We start from the raw sequence: 17164 nt of genomic DNA, 5'->3' as shown, positions 1-17164 counted from the left end.
ATGTGCCCTTGTCTTTCGACTATCAACGCCACCACATGATACCTGATTAACCTTCCGCCACTTTTAACGTTATTTTCACGTGATTAGTAAAATAACGTCAAAATTAGTGCAATTTTACTTTTGCCCACCCAAGGGTTCACACATATATACATTATATGTGCGCACCGCAAGCAGGCGTGGATGCAGGTATCTAATATGTCAAATCTAATATGTCAAATTAAGCATATCTGATTTGTCAAATTGCCAAAGGCTCAAAACACTATCAAAGCCAAACAGTACGTAAAGAAAGCACACATTTTGCATAACAGAACACATAAATTTAACAATCAAAACAAAGAAAATAATATACTTTCTCAAATGTTAAGATAACTAAACTCAAAAAGGAAAATTGTACCAGAACTCAATGACAATGATCGATGCTACCAATGATAACATGCAAGAATTTCTAAAACTCATAACCGAATTGTTGAGAAAAACCATCCGAATACCAGCAGCAGCAACCTTTTTTCTTCTTGTTCTACTGCAACATTAGTAGAATACATTAACCATTCAAACCTAAAATTAATAATAGTATACACAATAAAAAAAATAAAATAATAGTAAAAGGTGTAAACAAAGCCGAATTCATTAAGGCTCAAGCTTGATTTGTTTTATCTTACAAGGGCTCAAGCTAGGTTCGTTCGTATTGACTATTGAGCTCTATCTCTAAAGCTCAAGCTCATCGTTAGTTTATCAAGCGGGATCTAGGTTAGTTTATTATTAATTAAATATTTAATTAGTATATAGTGCTAAATTACTTTTATCAATAATTTTATAGACAATAATAGTTATTATATAAACATATTAAATAACAATTTATAACAAAAAAAAGGTGATGTAAGAGAAAGTAATAGAAAGTTTCTGCAGTAAATATGCCAAATCCACAGTCCAAATACTGCAACAGAAAAATGACCGTAAAACATTTCAAGAAAATTAAGATTAAGCTTCTGATGCTATTAGGGCTGTAAACGAGCCAAGCCTGAGCCAAACCAAAGCTCAAGCTCAGCTTGTTTTCAGCTCTACTTGTAAAGCTCGATCTCGGTTTGTGAGTAGCTTTCCAAGCTCGAGCCTGGCTAATTTTTTATTTACTATTTAATTTATATGCATTTTAGTTATTTTTGTTTTGAAGATTTTATATCTAACATAATATATTATTATTTAATTATTTTTATTATAAATAATTAAATAGTAACAATAATATATGCTAATATATATTATTAAGTTATTTTTTCATAACTTTAGTTATTTTTATAAAATAATTGGCTCGTATAGGCTCACGAGCCAGCTTGAGCTCAATAAGTGAAGCATGGGCTCGTTTATTAAACAAGCTTATTTCTAGACACGGGCTCGTTTAAGCTCGGCTCGATTCAAGCTTTTAGCAAGCTGATCTGAATAGCTCACGGGTGACTTGGCTCATTTACAACCCTACATACTATAAACTACATCCCCTTTGAAGGTCATTTGCCCAGCACAAACCGCGTTTTACCTAATCCTATTGGTTAGCACTGTAGTTTGCGTGTCCGTGAGTTCTGTTACAGTTCTCACGGACACCAAAAAGAACTTAAAACTACATTAAGAGCTTCAAACATTTTAAAAAGAAAAAGGATACCTGTTTGTACTGCAAAAAGCCTCCAAATCTTGAATATCATAATGGTTAACGTTAAGCGTTTTTAAAACCATCAAAACACAAAAGAGGCCACAATCCCACGTTCGTGTTTGTTTTATATGTGGGACCTATATCATATCCACAACTTAATCACTAAAACTTTATTTAAAAACAAGATTACCGAAGTGGAAACAAATGGACCTACATTGATGAAGTGCGACTGCACCGACACTTCTTTCTTGCTTTGATCATTTCTCAATGATGATTTGTAGTTGTATTCCGGTTCATCATCCCCTCCATTAAGTAATTTGTTTAAGAGGAAATTTAAAGACCACATTTATGAATAATTTAGTTCCTAAATCACCAAAAATAGTCACAAAAGAATGCTTAACTTGACCTGCATCACATTAATTTCAGCCAAACTCATTTTAGTAATATAATCCAACCAAACTACAAAAACGATACATAACCGTCTTATGTATCACAGTAAAACCAATACAAAACCAATTTAAAGTTTTTAACTACAGAAATGCAAGAACCACACAAACACTTATACACGGTGCAATATAGTCGTTTACGTACTTCACTTCCAGATTTTGATCTTAGCGGGTTCTCTAATAAGGACACCGCCCCCCCTAAAGCCCAACATGTTGTGGCGAGTGCCTTATTTAGTGGAATCGTCAAGAGTTTAGAAGTGAAGTTTGATCTATCCCCTCGCCAAAAGGCGGTGTTTGAATGCCTTCGGGCTCCTCGGGCTCAGGATTTTCTAACGGCCATCCCCATTGAAGGATTAGGCCAACGTATGTCGGGTTTGGAGTATCGGGCTATCCTTAAGTACCGGTTAATGATCCCTATGTTCCCGACGGATGAACCTTGCCCAATTTGTCGCAAGGTCTGTTTGGATTCTTTTGGTGACCATGTGGTGCCTTGCAAAGAATTGCCTGGCTTTAAATACAGACATGATCTGGTTAGGGATGTTTTGTGTGATGTTCTTAAACGGGCAGGGATTTCTGCTAAAAAGGAGGCCCTGTTAACTTTCTCACGGATCCTATTGAAGGGAGGTCTACTTTACGACCAGCTGATATTCTTGTGTTCGGGTGGGCAGGGGGGAAACACGCCTGTGTGGATCTTACAGGAGTGTCTCCTCTTGTTGGGCTCAGGGACCGTGGGTTTGTTGTGGGTCAGGCTGCGTTGAAGGCTGAATCGGGCAAAGTTGTTAAACACGAGAAAGCTTGTTTAGATAATCAACATGTCTTTCTACCATTTGCCTTTGATACATTTGGTTTTCTGGCTCCAGAGGCTGTGAAATTTTTTAGTAGGGTTCAGCGCGTCGTACACGGAACCTCTTCAGCTTCTAGGTCCCAAAGCTTCGTTTTTAGCAGGATTGGCTTTGCTGTTCAAAAGGGGGTTGCGGCGCAGCTTGTTGCCCGTTTGCCTGCCACTTTATTGTAATCGTTTTATAGTAAATTATATAAAAATAATTGATAAATAGTAAAAAAAAAAAATGTTAAAGCAAAATCAGATGCACACATATTTATGTTTTTCTCGCGGTTTTCTAATTAAAACTCATTCGATATTGAACGAATTTTCATTTCACAACTTCTACAGAATGTAAAAACGTACATTAAAATTAAAAATAATATTATAGGATTCCAAAAATGATATGATATCATATCCAAAGCAAATAACTTTTATGTGCCCAAACAAGCATCCATTTAAGCAAGATCCAAAGCCCAATTTATATTAAAATTCAATCGTTAATGCAAATTAAAGACTAAAAAGTTCATAAATTGCAGAAACAGAGACTTGTACGGACTTACAGAGTGCATACGGAGATCACTGAAGATGGGTTTGGATTGGAATCGAGTGATGATCATCTGAAAAAGGTTTTCATCGGTTGACCTTTTTGTTTGCTAATTTTATTTCTTCGGCTTGCCGTAAGCCCTCTTGGTGTTATTATTATTTGCAAAAAGAAAAAAGAAAATAAAGATTTCCGGTTGTAAGAAACAAAAAGAGGGTCGTTGATGAACTTTATATTGCATTATTATATTGTGACGTCTGGGTTTGATGTTCTGGATGGTTCGATTCCTTATAGGTTGTAACTTAGGGGGTGTTTGTACAGATGATGGAATTGTAGTGAAATGGAATAGAGAAATGGAATTGCAGAGAAAGGGAATTGGTCTGGAGAATGAGAATTGACTGTTCTGTTTGGTAGTACAGAGATTTCAGTAGAGAAATATAGCTGAGAATCATTTCTCTTGTTTGGTACATAGAAAATAAACAGAGAATTATATCAACTTTATCATTGGCACAAGTATTTTTTTCATAACAAATATTTATTAAAAAATAAAAAACATATAAAAAGATGCATAAATTCCAATCAAAATATGCATTGATCAAACCAATTCACATACAAAACATAGTTTTTAAGCAAAAAACATCAATCATAGTTAAAACCAATTCACATACAAAACATACTTCAACCGTACACAACTATCCCATTGAACCATCGGTATACAACTCGACCATCTCAATTTTCTCTTCTATTGTCAACGCAAGAAAAGAACGTCCTAGATCCACATCTTTACCAATCAAATGAGCTGCTTTGAACCGTTTTTTCGTAGTGATACCTGGTAAAGCTTTCAACTCATCACTAACCTTTTCATAGATTTCACGAGCCTCCATACCTTCTTTGCTAAGTTGTTCACCCACCATCTCCCCAAATCGAAGCAAAACTTCCTTGATATCTTTGCAAGACTCTCGATATATCTCATCTGCATCCGTGCTTCTACCTCTTTTGCGCTTGCTTGTTACACTTCCTGTTTGTCCTTCAGATCTATCAACATTTGGAACGGCTTCATCAACAAAATCAAAGTCTTCAATATCAACAGGTGAGCTTTTTTGCGTCTCTTGAACAACATCTTCTTCTCCAAGGCAACTGCTTTACTACCAGTAGCTCTATCCTTACCGAATATGGTACACAATTTGTCATAGAAAGGAAATGACTTGTCACGAAAATTCACAGCACCTTTGTGAGACTACAAGACAATTACAAATAAATTAGACTAAAATTTTAAAATCTAAAAAATATATTTTTAACAGATACGATTAATAACATAATTATGATATTACTAAATATGTTAACATTTCAGAAGGTTAAAAAGAACAACAATTTTCACATAGCTTAAAGATTTAGCAATAATTATCCAGATGGGAAAGGATTAAATGATGTGGCATTTACACATTAAAATAAAATTTACAAGCTTCTCTAAGAATTGAAAACCATATGCGAAGCACATTGAAATATAGTTCTAAGAGTGGATGTGATATAGAAAAAAAAACAAATAAACTAGAATAGTTTCTTTTTTAAGCATAATTTTTGCTACAAGAGAAAACTCATCAACATGAGAATGCAAGAACATACTGCACAAAAAAATCTTGTCAAACAAGATAATAGACCATAGACCAAAAGTACACTGTAGGATGAAAAAAGATAAGATGGATAAAACGAACCAAAACCGCCATAGGCACGTGATAGCTTGTTTTCCGAAACTCCCCGATCACTTGACTAATCTGTGAATGTGTCCTCCTGAATAACCAATACAAAAACAATACACAGATAATATTCTATAAAGAAAGATAAATATGAACGTAAGAAAGTGCTTTAAGTGCGTTAATCCCTTATTACAAGCAAACAATGTACCTTCTTATGTTTAACAGGAAATCATGATTCTTGCTTTTATTATCATGAATTATCAGAATTAATGTTTACACTTACATGGCTACTACTTATTAGCCTTGTCTATTTGTCTACAGATCAAGTAAGCCAACTAAACCAAATAAGCAGCGTTCATGTGCAAATATATCAGCATGCCCAGGAAAAAAAAACTAAACTCGAGAATCATCTCCGTGTAATAGAGAACATAAACTACAATCTCATATGCTGGTTGAACATAACTTACGTGGCATAGTAGATGACAACGCCTCTTTTTTTTCTGTGATTTGCAGTGTTTGTTTCAGAAAGAGTAGGCATCAGGTTAGCTGTAATTTATAAAGAGAAAGAAACATTAACTGGTAATGATAAAAGCAAGTGTGCAATATCTTTTAACCAAAAAAAAACATATAAAAAGAGAAATACAAGTAAACTAAGTTGAGCATGATCAATGTGCAGGACAGTATATAAACACAAGAAAATAAAATAGAGGGCAGTATATACAAAGGGGAAAGTGAATACGGTGTTGTTAGGCATCTAAGCCACCAAAACGACGTAATTTTGATTAAAAACACTCTAATTCAATTTCAATCTCCTCCTTACCTAATGAGATTGAATAGTCTACTAGCATACAACATAAAGCAATAATTCTGAATACCTGGCGATGGATCAATTTCTTCAGGAAGAAAACCCCCACCGTGACCGAGCGGATCCTCGGGATGAGATTTGGAGTGAGTAACATTGCCATAGAGAGAATTGGAGTTGGAGCGGTGATGGTTCTGCCAAGCGAGAACCGAACAAAGCAGAGACAATGACTTGCCGGTACCAGTAGGCGATTCAAGCAGGGCGTGCTGCGCCCGATCAAGCGTTGCGATTAATCGGCTCATGTAAGCCAGCTGAGAGCCGTAGGGCGGGTACGGGAACTCCACTGGTATGCCGTCGATCAGATATTTTTGACTACTCTGCTTTCCCTTCATTTCCACTCCAATTCGGTGATGGTTCTGTAACACCCCGACCAAAGGCGGATTATACATCGGGGCGCCACATATTGTTTCATTACTCGTGACACTATTGGTGTCAATATTTATTAATACACATTTTATCGCGCACGCGCAGCGGGGAAAATAAAGAACATAAATCAAACATAAATCAATATATTATAAATTATAACATTCAAACAACATTAACTTGTCTTGATACATTTTAATTCTAGGTCCAAAAGTAAAAACGTCCTACGTGTCCACAAGCTCCAAAACAGCTACTGCAAACCTGAACATGTGTTAAAATAAACGTCAAACACTTGCGTGTTGGTGAGAAATCAAGTTTAATACAATACATAGATAACAATAAATCTGCGCGCAACATGTGTATGTCTGGTTTTCAACAAGGGTGTAATCTGATCGGGACCAACTCTAAGAGACAAGACTGCCAGTGCTCACAATTGAGCTCACAAACAAGACTAACTGTGCATGTGTATACAAAAGAGAAAATCATAAACGATAGTTCTCCCGTGTTCATCTAATGGTACCATGAAAACTGCGGAATAGACCGTCAATACGGTTAATGATCCACACATACAAATAAACAGCCAAGTCTACGTCCTCAACACATGGGATACTGCGCGACTAAAGTTCATAAACAGTTTAAGACTCAAGTTTTGTATGAACACATGAACATCCCAAAGCATTTAAAATAAAAAGGGATTAGATACGAGATAACTCACTTGATAAACGATGCGGTGTAAGATAAAGCAAGAACCAACTTTAAACAAGCACAAGTTAACCTATAAATAAGATTGTTGTTTTAATGATCTGTTTTAAGTCTAGATAATAAGTTAGCATAATTAATAAGTAAATTATTATATAATATATATATATTACCGGAAAATCAGGGCAGGGGAGAGGAGAAAACGGAGGCAAGAGAGGAGGCGGCAGAAGGACAACGGCAGAGAGCAAAAAGGGAGGAAGAGATAATAAGAGAGATTAAGTGTTTGTGTGTGATGTGTTATGAAAATATTATTATTATTTATAGGAAAACCCTAGGAGACATAAACCCTAGAAAAAGGGGAAAAGATTTCAAAAAGTAAAAGAAAAGATATCAACGGTAAAAAGTTCTGAAAAGTAAAGATATCAAAAGATATGGCAGCTGCAGGGGGCAAGATAAAGCTGACAGCGAACAGTAAAAAGGCATGGGCAGGTCAGATAAAGGTACTGGTCAAGCATGGCAAAAGCAGATCTCAAAAGATAATGTCAGTCACTTTATCTGCCAACCAATGGGGTTGGTGCGCATGCTGCGCCGAAAGTAACTATTCAGACATTAGATGGGTTAGGTCAACGACTCAAATGATAAGACAACACAAAAGCAAACGGCTAGATTTAAACAGAAGATACAAAGGTTAAGCGCGGGAAGGCTGAGTGCGCGAGCGCGAAGGCTGGCACAACAATCCTTAGCGCACTGCGGGAAGAATCACAAATCCTTCGCGTGCTGCGTGAAGAACAAGAATTCTAAGCGCATCGCGGGAAGAACATACATTCTTAGCGCATTGCGGGAAGAACATGCATTCTTAGCGCGCTGCGAGAAGAGTTCTCTTCACGCATCGCAGGAACAAGATGTCTTCACGCAGGCTTCCTATGTAAGGAGTCTGGCGCGTGGAGCTGCAGACATCCTTAGGCGGGAAGAACCAAAGGACAAGCAAAGAGTTAGAAGAAAAAGAGGAAACAAGGCTTAAGGGCGGGACAGCGACAAGAGGGAACAGAAGGCGGAAAGAGAGAAGAGGGATGGGACGGCGGAAAGAAAGAGAGAGAGAGGCGGGAAGGAAAATATATATTTTTATTATTAAAAGTAAAATATAAGTATAAATATTAAATATTAAATCATAAAAGAAAGAGATCGGATAAGAGAAACGGGTACCTGGGTCGGGTCGGATCAGGGCAGATGTCACAGTCTCCCCTACTTTAAGAAATTTCGTCCCGAAATTTATCTCGAAGTAGGTTGCGCAGAGAACAGGTGCGGGTACTTGATCTTCATTTGATCTTCCCTTTCCCATGTAAACTCGGCTCCGCGCTTGGACTCCCAACGAACTTTCACGATAGGGATACGACTGCGCTTGGTTTGCTTAACCTCGCGATCCATAATCTCAACAGGCTTCTCAACGAAATGCATAGATTCATCAACTTGAACTTCATCGAGTGAAATGTGAAGGTTCTCGTCAGCTAAACACTTCTTGAGATTGGATACATGGAACGTTGGATGCACATTACTGAGCGCGGGCGGCAGGTCAAGTCTGTAGGCAACTTTTCCCACACGCGCGAGAATCTTGAATGGACCAACATAACGAGGAGCAAGCTTACCTTTCTTCCCAAAGCGGACAACACCTTTCCAGGGCGACACTTTGAGGAGAACAAGATCACCAACTTGAAATTCGAGAGGCTTTCGTCTACGATCTGCGTAACTCTTCTGTCGGCTTCTGGCAGTCAGCAGATGATCACGGATCTTGGCGATTTTATCGGTTGTCTCTTGAACAAGTTCGGGTCCTGTGATTTGAGTTTCACCCACTTCGCTCCAACAAATCGGGGAGCGGCACTTACGACCGTAAAGTGCTTCAAATGGGGCCATACCAATACTGGAATGATAGCTGTTATTATAAGAAAACTCGATCAAAGGCAGGTGTGAATCCCAATTACCTCCAAAATCAAGAACACAAGATCGGAGCATATCCTCAAGAGTTTGAATAGTTCGCTCAGACTGACCGTCAGTCTGAGGATGATATGCCGTACTCATGTCCAAGCGAGTTCCTAGCGCAGATTGGAGAGATTTCCAAAAGCGAGATATAAAACGGCCATCGCGATCGGATATGATGCTCAAAGGAGTACCATGGCGGCAGACAATTTCCTTGACATAAAGCTGCGCGAGATGCTCAACACGGTAGTTTTCACGAATGGGCAGAAAGTGAGCAGACTTAGTCAAACGATCCACTATTACCCAAATGCTATCATGTTTGCTTGCTGTCAAAGGTAACTTGGTAATAAAGTCCATCGCTACACATTCCCATTTCCACGTAGGAATTTCTGGTTGTTCGAGCAAACCAGATGGGCGTTGGTGTTCAGCTTTAACTTTAGAACAAGTCAGGCATCTAGCTACGAACACAGCAATATCCTTTTTCATACCGGGCCACCAATAAGTTATGCGCAAATCCTTGTACATCTTATCAGCGCCGGGATGAATAGAATACCGAGATTTGTGCGCTTCACACAGGATATCAGCGCGAAGATTCTCATCAAAGGGAATCCAGATGCGATTAAGATAGCAGAGAATTCCACTCAGATTAGGGACAAAGAGTGCTTCCGCGCCACACGCTAACTCGGCGCGAAGATTACCATTACTGATGGATGCGCGCTGCGCGTCACGAATACGCGATTCAAGGTTGCTTTGAATCGGCGCGAAGTGAAGATGCGTGCGCGGCAAAATACAGTTAAGCTGGCAGGGTTTTCGGCTGAGCGCATCGGCTACCACATTAGCCTTACCAGGATGATACCGGATCTCACAATCGTAATCGCTGATGAGTTCGTTCCATCGGCGTTGTCTCATGTTAAGTTCCTTTTGATCAAAGATATGCTGAAGGCTTTTATGGTCAGTGTAGAGGATACACTTAGTACCATAAAGGTAGTGTCTCCAGATCTTCAAGGCAAAAACAACTGCACCAAGTTCGAGGTCGTGAGTTGTATAATTCTTCTCGTGAACCTTGAGTTGCCTCGATGCGTAAGCGATAACCTTGCCTCGTTGCATAAGAACACAACCGAGACCTTGGTTGGAGGCATCGCAGTACACGACAAAATCATCATTACCCTCAGGTAGTGCAAGAACAGGAGCTTCACACAACAAACGCTTGAGCGTTAGAAAGGCTTCTTCTTGCTTCGAGCCCCAAATATACGGTTTACCTTTGTGCGTCAGAGCTGTTAAAGGCAAAGCGATCTTCGAGAAGTTCGAAATGAAGCGCCGGTAATAACCAGCTAAGCCCAGAAAGGAACGGATCTCAGAAGGAGAGGATGGCGTAATCCAGTTCTTGATTGCTTCAATTTTGGATGGGTCGACATGAATACCCATCTTGTTCACAACATGGCCAAGAAACTGTACTTCATCAGACCAGAATTCACACTTGGAAAGCTTAGCATAGAGCTGCTCGGTTCGGAGCTTCTGCAACACCAACCGAAGATGTTGCTCATGCTCGGCCTTGGTCTTAGAATACACCAGAACATCATCGATAAACACGATCACGAATTTATCCAAGAAAGGCCTACACACCCGATTCATAAGATCCATGAAAACGGCGGGTGCGTTGGTTAGACCGAAGGACATGACCAAGAATTCAAAATGGCCATAACGAGTTCGAAAAGCAGTTTTCGGAACATCTTCATCGCGGATGCGCAACTGATGATAGCCAGAGCGGAGATCAATCTTCGAGAAACAAGAGGCACCTTGGAGTTGATCAAAGAGGTCGTCAATACGCGGTAAGGGATACCGGTTTTTAATGGTGAGTTTGTTCAACTCGCGGTAATCAATACACATGCGAAACGATCCATCTTTCTTTTTAACGAACAACACCGGAGCACCCCAGGGCGAAGAGCTAGGGCGAATGAATCCTTTAGCAGTCAACTCTTGAAGTTGGCTTGCCAATTCTTGCATCTCAGCGGGTGCAAGACGATAAGGAGATTTAGCCACGGGGGAAGCGCCAGGGACAAGATCAATACGAAACTCGACTTCACGAGCGGGAGGGATACCAGGAAGATCATCAGGAAAAACTTCAGGGAAATCACGCACAACAGGGATATCGCGAAGCTTCCTTTCTTCAGCAGGATTAACCACATGGGCTAGAAATGCAATACACTTCTTCCGCAAGAGTCTTTGGGCTTCGGCGCAAGACATAAGTTTAAGACCACTGGAGGGTTTTTCGCCGTAGATGTGAAGGTCACCATTTTCTCGAGGAATGCGAATCAACTTCTTGGCGCAATTAACTTCGGCGCGATTCTTCGAGAGCCAGTCCATACCAATAATAACATCAAAGCTTCCAAGAGGCATAGGGATGAGGTCGATCAGAAAATCGTTTTCGTTAAGATTAAGCGTACAATCTTTAATCACCGAGTTAATTAAAACAGTTTCACCGTTAGCCAATTCAACTGAAAAATCTTCTTTTAAATCGTTGCGCGGTCGCGCAAGCTTCTGCTCGAAGGCGCGAGAGATAAAGCTTCGATCGGCGCCAGTATCAAAAAGTACAGAAGCATAAAATCCGTTAAGTAAAAATGTACCATTAACTACGTCATTATTCGCTTGCGCTTGGTGCGCGGTTATGTTAAAAGCTCGTCCACGCATCACTTGGTTCGAAATCTGGTTCACCGGATTCGCTTGTGTGATTTGCACTTGCAGTCTCGGGCACGCGTTCCGGAAATGACTGGGATCACCGCAGTTAAAGCACGATCTGGGTCGTGGGTTTTGGTAGGTTGGTTGTGGGTTCTGCGGGTAGACTGGTGGTGTTGGCGCAATCGGATTGGCGAGAAGGACTCTACAGTTCTCAGCAGTGTGACCAGTACGGCCACATCGGTTACAAAGTCGACACGGGGTTTGGGTTGGGTGGTGAAATCTACAGGTTGGGCAAAAGGGATGGTTTCCTGTGTAAGGTTTCTTAGGAGGCGGGGCAGGGAGTGCTGGATTGGTTAGGGCATAGTTGTGAACTACAGGGGGAGTTGGGTAGGCTGACAGAGGGTTAGGCGCGTAAACTGGGGGTTGGTATGCGGGTTGCTGGACAATGGGCGGGTTGGTAAGCGCATAGGCCTTGCGCCTGCGCTTGAGGTTGTTACGGTTTGAGGGTTCAGGTTTGGTTTCTGCGGGTTCAGGGGCAGTTTTGGTGGGTTTGGTCTTCTCAGATCCCCGCAGGAACAGGGTTCCTGCTCTGACATGGTTGTCGCTGAGCACAGCGGCCAACTCAATGGCGTCAGAGAGGGTAACTGGGTTTCTGGCCCATACAGAATCTTGAATTTCCATGGGGAGACCCCCAAGGAATTTCTCGATTGCTCGGCGTGAAGGGGTAACAAGGTGAGGGACCAGTAAGCTTAGCTCGTGGAAGCGCGTCGCGTACTCGCGCGCTTCACCGCTGTATTGCTTCAAGTTCCAGAATTCTTCCTCCAGGCGCTTAATTTCGTTGGGAGGGCAGAATTCTCGCGTAAGAATTTCCTTGAATTCCTCCCATGTCATGCTAGAAGCAGCTTCTGCGCCACGCGCATGGGCTACTCCATTCCACCATGTAAGCGCTCTGGATTCCAGGACACTGGAAGCATATAGGGTTCGTCTTTCTGAGGGGCATTGGGTGTGAAGGAAAGTGTTTTCTATCTTCTCGAGCCACTGGAGCATCACGGTGGCTCCTTCGAGACCTGTGAACTTTGGAGGGTTACCCGCGTTGAAGGATTTAATGTTATAACTGGAGGTATTGGTATTGTTTTGGCTCAAGGCTTGGGCTATTGCGGCGGCCATTTCCTGGGAACGTTGCTGTCTACGCATGCGCGAGGCTTCTCTTCTCTGAAATCGGCGAGATAGCGGAGGCATTCTATAAAAATTTTAATTTTAGTTAATATCTTAGTTTTAGCACAAAGTTTAACCTCGAAAAGCTTGGTCTCACGGAGTTAGATACTATCAAAAGTTAAAGTAAAATAAATGATCCTAAATGCAGACTTTAATAAAGGTAGCAAATTCGAATCAAGAATCGGCAATTCATGTATCACCATGACTTTCCGAATTCCCAATTTAAAATGACTAGTAAACGGGTATTGGAGATTGACGATTCATGTATCACCATGACTTTTCAATCTTCAATATAAAACATACAAGAAAATGAGTATTGGAGGTTGACAATTCATGTATCACCATGACTTTTCAAGTCTCCAACCTCAGAACATAATCGTAAATGGAAATTGAAAATCAACTATTCATGTATCACCATGACTTTTCGGATTTTCAATCCCAACAAACGAATATGTAAGTAAAATCAATAAAAATCGAAATTCAAAAATCGAAATATCGCGGAATAAAACATAAAATCATATACTGCGCAAGTGCGAGCATATTCATAAATAACGAGTAATTAACAATAAGCGCGCAAACATGAGATTTCTCTCATGCGCGAGAAGGGACTCTTAGGTATTCTAGGCCGTTACGTCTAACCACCTATCCTAAAGTCAACGAGCTCTGATACCAATCTGTAACACCCCGACCAAAGGCGGATTATACATCGGGGCGCCACATATTGTTTCATTACTCGTGACACTATTGGTGTCAATATTTATTAATACACATTTTATCGCGCACGCGCAGCGGGGAAAATAAAGAACATAAATCAAACATAAATCAATATATTATAAATTATAACATTCAAACAACATTAACTTGTCTTGATACATTTTAATTCTAGGTCCAAAAGTAAAAACGTCCTACGTGTCCACAAGCTCCAAAACAGCTACTGCAAACCTGAACATGTGTTAAAATAAACGTCAAACACTTGCGTGTTGGTGAGAAATCAAGTTTAATACAATACATAGATAACAATAAATCTGCGCGCAACATGTGTATGTCTGGTTTTCAACAAGGGTGTAATCTGATCGGGACCAACTCTAAGAGACAAGACTGCCAGTGCTCACAATTGAGCTCACAAACAAGACTAACTGTGCATGTGTATACAAAAGAGAAAATCATAAACGATAGTTCTCCCGTGTTCATCTAATGGTACCATGAAAACTGCGGAATAGACCGTCAATACGGTTAATGATCCACACATACAAATAAACAGCCAAGTCTACGTCCTCAACACATGGGATACTGCGCGACTAAAGTTCATAAACAGTTTAAGACTCAAGTTTTGTATGAACACATGAACATCCCAAAGCATTTAAAATAAAAAGGGATTAGATACGAGATAACTCACTTGATAAACGATGCGGTGTAAGATAAAGCAAGAACCAACTTTAAACAAGCACAAGTTAACCTATAAATAAGATTGTTGTTTTAATGATCTGTTTTAAGTCTAGATAATAAGTTAGCATAATTAATAAGTAAATTATTATATAATATATATATATTACCGGAAAATCAGGGCAGGGGAGAGGAGAAAACGGAGGCAAGAGAGGAGGCGGCAGAAGGACAACGGCAGAGAGCAAAAAGGGAGGAAGAGATAATAAGAGAGATTAAGTGTTTGTGTGTGATGTGTTATGAAAATATTATTATTATTTATAGGAAAACCCTAGGAGACATAAACCCTAGAAAAAGGGGAAAAGATTTCAAAAAGTAAAAGAAAAGATATCAACGGTAAAAAGTTCTGAAAAGTAAAGATATCAAAAGATATGGCAGCTGCAGGGGGCAAGATAAAGCTGACAGCGAACAGTAAAAAGGCATGGGCAGGTCAGATAAAGGTACTGGTCAAGCATGGCAAAAGCAGATCTCAAAAGATAATGTCAGTCACTTTATCTGCCAACCAATGGGGTTGGTGCGCATGCTGCGCCGAAAGTAACTATTCAGACATTAGATGGGTTAGGTCAACGACTCAAATGATAAGACAACACAAAAGCAAACGGCTAGATTTAAACAGAAGATACAAAGGTTAAGCGCGGGAAGGCTGAGTGCGCGAGCGCGAAGGCTGGCACAACAATCCTTAGCGCACTGCGGGAAGAATCACAAATCCTTCGCGTGCTGCGTGAAGAACAAGAATTCTAAGCGCATCGCGGGAAGAACATACATTCTTAGCGCATTGCGGGAAGAACATGCATTCTTAGCGCGCTGCGAGAAGAGTTCTCTTCACGCATCGCAGGAACAAGATGTCTTCACGCAGGCTTCCTATGTAAGGAGTCTGGCGCGTGGAGCTGCAGACATCCTTAGGCGGGAAGAACCAAAGGACAAGCAAAGAGTTAGAAGAAAAAGAGGAAACAAGGCTTAAGGGCGGGACAGCGACAAGAGGGAACAGAAGGCGGAAAGAGAGAAGAGGGATGGGACGGCGGAAAGAAAGAGAGAGAGAGGCGGGAAGGAAAATATATATTTTTATTATTAAAAGTAAAATATAAGTATAAATATTAAATATTAAATCATAAAAGAAAGAGATCGGATAAGAGAAACGGGTACCTGGGTCGGGTCGGATCAGGGCAGATGTCACAGGTTCTGCCAAGGGGGTGAGAAATCCATTTCTCCGCTTTTTTTAGAGAAACAAAATCAGAGAAAACCTCTTTCTTTCATAAACAAACAAGAGAATTCTTTCCAATTCCATTTCTCACCCCTCAATTCCCTCTACCAAACACCCCCTTATTGGTTATAAGTAATAAGGTGTTTGAGAAAATTAAATTTCGTGAGTGCATAGGGTATAAAGAAATAAGTAAAATAAAATGATATAAAATAAAAATAGCATTACACAAATAATAAACTAAAAACAATATGATATTAGTAAGTTTCAAACAATATTTTATTATAGATAGACTAAAACAAAACCAAACTAAAATTAAGCAAATAATAATAATAATAATAATAAATAGAAAATAATAATAATAATAAATAGAAAATGATAATAGTAATAATAATAACAATAATAATTATAATAATTGAATAGCTATTAATATATATTATAAATCAATGTTAACTTAAAATCGTCTCTTATACATAACTCATGTTTCTCTTGATGAAAATCTAACCCGATATGATATATAATTCTCATTCGATTTTCCATCTCCATCTCTATTATTACACTAAAAACACTATTTTTTCTCTCTCATTTTCAGTTAAATAATACTTTTTATACTTTTATTATTACCTTTTCTCTCTTATTCACTCACAACCACTTTAAAAAATATTAAAAAATTATATAGATGAACAATGCGCTTCTCCAAATTTAACCATGAACAGTAACATTTTCTCTCTCAAACTCTCACAACCATTTTTAATCATATCTAAAAAATAGAGAACCTACTCACATAATTTGAAGAATTCACTGGGATGCTCCAACCCAAATTTAGCTAACAAAAAAATCTAATAACCCTCACTGGGACATTAAGTGAATAAACTATCGGGTTGGGCCCTTTCTTGGGCCAAACAACGAGCCTACAGGAAAGACAATGCAATAAACTAAACATGGAATTATGCATAATCTTGGAATCTACTGGGCTTCATGGAATATCAAAAACTATTCACATAAATACATAATCATGTAGCTAGAAGTAAATAAACTCAGGTTTCTTTTAATCCACTCAGATCATGTACTAAAAATCATCATCATCATCGTACTCAGTATATCCCACCAATAGCAAAGCTATGGTAGGGTCTGAGGAGGGTAAGATGTAGGCAGCCTTACCTCTACCCCATAGGGATAGAGAGGCTGCTTCCGGTGAGACCCCCGGCTCTATAGTAGTTTTGCATCAAGCCTTGGACATAAGGCACATAGCACTCAATCATCGGGACACCGGCTGATCGGTGCATGTACCCTTATCTTTCAGCTATCAACGCCACTACATGATGCCTGATTAACCGTCCGTCACTTTTAACGTTATTTTCACGAGATTAGTAAAATAACGTCAAAATTAGTGCAATTTCACTTTTGCCCACCCGAGGGTTCACACATATATACATCATATGTGCGCACCGCAAGCAGGCTACTCACAAAAATCATCATCATAACCTCCTAATTTCATTAAATTTTCAACCACAGCCACAGGTGATGGTCCTTCCGTGTTTAGTTTTGTTCACACATTAAATCCATAATCTTTAAAATCTACAAAGATTATATTAAGTGA

General features: G+C 39.5%; 1 long non-coding RNA gene across 1 annotated transcript; it reads right to left on the bottom strand.

Moving 5' to 3' along the window:
- Positions 1 to 5018: 5018 nt before the first annotated feature.
- Positions 5019 to 6081, bottom strand: LOC143608105 (uncharacterized). The gene is made up of 3 exons (XR_013149141.1): positions 6016 to 6081; positions 5608 to 5686; positions 5019 to 5234 (listed from the first exon to the last, which is right to left on the bottom strand). It is a non-coding gene; the product is annotated as an uncharacterized LOC143608105 (long non-coding RNA).
- Positions 6082 to 17164: the final 11083 nt, after the last annotated feature.

The sequence above is a fragment of the Bidens hawaiensis genome, unplaced genomic scaffold, assembly GCF_021521415.1.
Source record: "Bidens hawaiensis isolate Kalapana, Puna unplaced genomic scaffold, B.hawaiensis_p1.1 tig00097794_1, whole genome shotgun sequence".
Lineage (NCBI taxonomy): Eukaryota > Viridiplantae > Streptophyta > Magnoliopsida > Asterales > Asteraceae > Bidens > Bidens hawaiensis.
Note: the sequence above shows the minus strand (reverse complement) of the source record. Positions and strands in the feature narration are given on the sequence as shown.